Source organism: Calidris pugnax, unplaced genomic scaffold (assembly GCF_001431845.1).
Source record: "Calidris pugnax isolate Ruff unplaced genomic scaffold, ASM143184v1 scaffold111, whole genome shotgun sequence".
Lineage (NCBI taxonomy): Eukaryota > Metazoa > Chordata > Aves > Charadriiformes > Scolopacidae > Calidris > Calidris pugnax.
In genome coordinates, this window is record NW_015090872.1 from 3,941,457 (window position 1) to 3,946,709 (window position 5,253).

At 41.6% G+C, this 5,253-nt stretch overlaps 1 long non-coding RNA gene across 1 annotated transcript; it reads right to left on the reverse strand.

Moving 5' to 3' along the window:
* Window positions 1-558: 558 nt before the first annotated feature.
* Window positions 559-5,103, reverse strand: LOC106890208. Its single transcript, XR_001412476.1, has 3 exons — window positions 4,080-5,103; window positions 3,213-3,314; window positions 559-619 (listed from the first exon to the last, which is right to left on the reverse strand). It is a non-coding gene; the product is annotated as an uncharacterized LOC106890208 (long non-coding RNA).
* Window positions 5,104-5,253: the final 150 nt, after the last annotated feature.

The window sequence follows — 5,253 nt, forward strand, 5'->3', positions numbered from 1 at the left end:
AATCAGGAATTCACAAGAAAGTAAGTTATGTGCCTTTTATAGATCAGTCAACAAATATCCTGAAAAGGATACAGACATTTTGAGTGCTTCTAGTTAGGTCAGTTTTACCATACAAAGTTTTCTTTTTAATTCTTCTTGAATAAGTTCTACAATCACACCTTTTAATGCTATATATTTTTTTAATGGATGGAGCTGTTTGCCTGTTTCTGTCCAGCTAAAGAATAAAGGCTGTCATTGCTCTGCATGCTAGCACCTGCTCTGGGGCTTTTTCCTGCACAGCTAAACACAAAGGGACACAAAGAGGAGAAGCACTTCTCTTCCTCCTTTGCTGGCTCTTTTTTGCTGTCACCTACGTGCTCAATGGCAGGACCACATCTGAAATGACTGGGTTTAGACTGGTCAACTTTAAGACTTCCTAAAACAACAACTTGCCCCTCATCCATGCTTGTTCTCCCACAAAGGTTAAAGTAGTTAGTATCAAGGATGACTTTCTGGGCAAAAAGAACACACATAATGAAAGCAGGGGATACTGACCATGAAGGTTACTTCTACTCATTGGGGGAAATGGAGGATCCTGCAATTCAAAAATACGTGGAACAAGTTCTGTAGGCTTCATCTTCTGCAGAGAGGGGGAAAGGTGAAATATACAGCGCTGAGCAACATTTACAACCAACAACATGTGTTCAAGAGGTGTTAAGAAATATGACTGCCTTTTTATTTTTTTTTTATTTACACACACACCTATCAGGTGACAACTGGTACATTTTAGACTAAAAGCAGTAGCAGGATGTCAGAATAATTAGGCTCTGTTTCAAATTACCCCGATGAGCTTGAGCAAATCATACACCCTCTGTATTGGACACAGGAAATTCAAGCTGGAAGACTCTCACAAAATATGAAATCTAACTATAATTAAACTATTAGCTTTGTTTTCTGGCAAAATCTACATCAAAAAACCCTCTCCATGTACATGCAGTTTTAGTAACAGAAAAAAGAAAACTGTATCTTACTGTGTATTTCTGCAAGTTAAATTAGCTAAGCTAGAAACAGTACTTTTTGTGCGGGTATGATTCTCGGTACTCTTCTACGCTACCCTACTGCTAAATTTTGCAGAGCTATTCCAGAATATTTTTTTCCTCTGTAGCTACTCCTGTGTATTTTCGTCTTGTTGGCTGGGTAATTATTCTGGTATTGTCAGCAGCCTTCGTGCAGGGAGCCAGACTGACATAACTGTTCCAGAACGACTCTTGCCAATAAGAGCGTACCGTATTAAGCAATTTCTTTTCTTCTTTTTGCAATTCTGGACTCTTATTCTGAAGCATCAGAGCAGATCAGGTCCCAGTTTATTTTACATGACTATTTTAGGACTTATTTATCCCACAGAACTTGGCCAAAAATCATCTTCCAAATCCGTGTTGAGTAACTGAAAGTCTTAAAGACTAGCTTGTTTTTCTGTCCTGTCCTTCAGACACAACCACCGTTTTCAGTAATGTCAATTTTTTTCCTGATCAAAGTCAGCTGTATTAGCAAACCTCATTTTCATCAGCAGGTTAGGCTACCTGAGACAAACTGATTATAGTGTGCCCGTGTCTTCTGCCCCACTGTCTGCTTGGGAGGGGGCACGCTAACCTCAGTAAAGAAGACGAAACAAGCAGCTCTTAGCGTGGTGACTTCTGACACAGCTTCAGCTCTTTGCAAACTAGACACTATGGCTTTTCCCAAATCACTGCTGCAAACTGTTTAAGTGTAATCTGACTGTACTGATGCAGATGAGCAGTGTTTGTACGTCCCATTCCACTGGCTTTGCTGCAAGGGGAAGAACTTCTGAGACACGAACGTAGTGCAATTTTCTGGTTAGCACAGCTGTTTCTGAAATTAATGTCTGAGCAGTCATCTACTATAGATGTTCACAGAGCTTTCTTGCCAGTAAAATTACATCAACTTATAAAACAACATGAACTAAGCTGACAGGAGTTCATTCTTTTTTTTTTTCCCCTAGCAGACTGTGTCCACGTTAGAAGTTTTGCTGGCTTGGAGAGGCTGGCAGGGGAGGTATGCTGACATAGCTACTTTGGTGAAACTTTGCAATATACACCAGGTCTTTGTATTAAAGAAACCACATCAGAGTTGGCTACAGAGGATAGGCTTTGTGTACATTCTGAGGTGCCAACTGAAGTCTGAAAGCTGTTAGCTACCTGAGAAACAAACAGGTGTGAAATGCACACAGAGAAAACCCAGAATCTTAAGCATTGACCCATTTGTTAAAACCACCACATTTACGGAAGTATACTTTTCCAGAAGTTCCCTTGAAAATTAGATTAATATAGAACTATTAGTAAGAGCATAATATAAAAAAACCTCTATCAAACAATAACCAATTGCCATAAGTGCAAATAAAAATTATTAATTTGCTTGACAAACTGTATGCTTTTTAAAGTGTAAATGTGTATGTATAACGCACACGTATACCTTTGCATAGTGAAACTTCATGTAACATGTTTACTGTTCCATTTTATTTGTTCTCCATTTATTTTGGGGGAATAGAAGCTTTCTTTTAATACATGACTCTTCTTCACTGAAGTATGCGAAAGCAAGTAGCTGTAGTTAATGACCACTTCAACTCTCTTTGTGTAGTGCACACCCAAACAGGAGACAGGAACTCTATATGCTCTTCCTGGTCTGTACTGTGTAACTGTTACTCAGTTACCCAGAAAGCATGAGATTTTTCCAAGGAATCCTGAATGCTTTATTTTATAAGAGGTATCACCCACACATCTTCACCTATGTAGACATTCTCAGAAAAAAGTTAACATATGTAGGGCTTTGATACAAAGCAGTGATCACTAGCAGTGATCACCCTTATCATTTAACGCAATCCCATTGTGATGGAAGTGTCGTTTTCTTCCATGGACTTAAACATTGAATCATATTTTATAAATGCTGGTGGTCATATCCTATTTTTGTGTTTAAAGAAGGAAGTTACTATTTTCTAAACAAAGAATACTAACAACAATACTATGAGAATTTATTCTTAGAGTTTCAACCACTTTCAGATCAGTGAAGAAAGATGCTTTGGCCTACACCAAGTGGTACAATAACAGCTAATTATATTATTCAGTAAAAAAGTTAAGCTGAAGTACATCTTTCTGAAGAAAACAGTTCTTGCTCTAATAAATACTGCTTAAGTTTAGAACAGATGGGCATATACTTACTCATGAGATGCCATGCCGTCTTATGGAAGTGGTCTAATCAATGTAGATGAGATGGCACCATGAATGAGATTATCCGAGCGTTACCTTGAATGGGCATGTCATCTGAAAAGGAATGTAAGAGGTAGATGGGTGTGTCGTTACTGAAGGATACAGAGGCCCGGAGGAAGCAAAAAAGCCCTTGTAAAGGCTGTATGAAGAATCACTTATGTTCAGATCATTATCTGTACAATAACCACATGCACACATACACAATCATCTAATATCCAAAGGTTTTAAACAAGGAAATTGGAAAAAAAAAAAAGAATATTTAATATCTGCATAACGCCGGAGCAGGTGCTGTAGTTAGCACAGCTGTCTGGGCCAGTAAAATGCTACCAAGCGACCCAGTAAGGAAGCAGCAGCAGAATGGTACAAAAGATAGCATGGAAAATTCTTAGGGAAAGGAAGCATAAACAAGTCTCAGGAGTACTGGGTTTCCTGACCAGAAATGTAACAGATGTGGCAAAAAAAACCCCTAACAAAACCAAGGAGGAGATCTGCCTCGCCAATGGAAACATGAACAGGAAATGTAAGGAAAAATAAATGACAGGGAATATTTGTTGAAGCAAGGAAATCAGGAAATGCACAAGCAAGATGTGTTCCCTAGAGCTAGCTGATCCTAATCCGGAGTTCATGCACAGGCTTAAACTGTGACTCTCAGAATCTGCATTACCAATATTAAAAGTAACAATGACCAAGGGACAAAGATTCTTCAAGGGTCAGATCAAAGTTCTAAACTGGAGAAGCCAAATGAAGTTCAGAATAGTTGATGCTGCTTCATAAGAAATAAGTAAAAGAATGAAATAAGTTCAGAAAAAATGTACTTACCTAAGACTTTTCTAATGTAGATTCTGATTACTGAGAAGGATGTGTTCTTATCAATCAGCACAGTCTGGAGTCTGTCCAAAATGCAGAAATAAAATGAAGAAACGCATTACTAAAATAACATGTGTTTCTATAGCCAATGTGTGATACTTACATGGGTGTAGTCATAAAAACACTGTATACTTCCTGCTGTGAAAACCAACATTGAAGTTGGAAAGTGAACAATATTATTCTTTATAGATGCAGCTACTGAATTTAAGCAGATTCTGGCCCCATCACCATTCAAAAGTTGTTCCAAGTGTACCAAAAAATGAGACAAGATGAAAAGAAGTGGTATGTATTACATTTACTTGATGGAAAGCCTCAGGAAGGCATTTTGATGACAGCTCTGGCTTCTAGTATGGACTAGAGGAACAAGTGACTGAGTGACTGTGAACAGGCCGTCAGGGTAGATCTGCAAAGTACTACAGCTGTATTTGAAATACCACCTATGGATAACGAGTTGGAAAGACTTATGCTGTAACTCTGCTCCGAATTTGTACCTGTCAGCAAAGGGCTAACCCTTACCTAAACTACAACAAAGCAGTATCATGGAATAGAACTACACACGCTTCCTTCCTTTTCTCCCCGTTGCCACAGCATCACGAAATTACTCCACAAAGTTTGCACGTGAACTAAATTAAGCATCGCTTTGCTTCCAGAAATTGGTATCACCTGTGAACTCCCCGACGAGCCGTTTCAAAGCAAAACTAATTAGAGCGACAGCAATTCAGGTGCACCAGGAGAGAAAGCGCCCTGAGGTTCCTTGAGCACGAAACCGGCGCTTTTCACCGCGCCGCTGCGAGGGAGCTGCCGCGGCCCCGGGCGATGGCCGGGCTGGGCCGCCCGCTCCCGCCGAGGGGCCGCCGCCGCTGCTCCCCGGGCAGCGGAGGGCTCCGGGCCGGCGGCGAGCGGGACCGCCACGCTCACCGGGAACCGCTTTCCCCCGGCCTCAGCCTGCTTCGTGCGGGGCGAGAGGGATGTGAGGACAGACCCCGGCTCTGAGAGACGTCCCGGCCGCGGCGGGCTCTGAGGGACACCCCGACGGGCCCGACCCGGCCCACGGCCCCGCCGCCCCCAAGGCCCCTCTGCTGGCGGAGTAGCGGCCTGGGCCGCCCCGAAGCGGTTCCGAGCACCC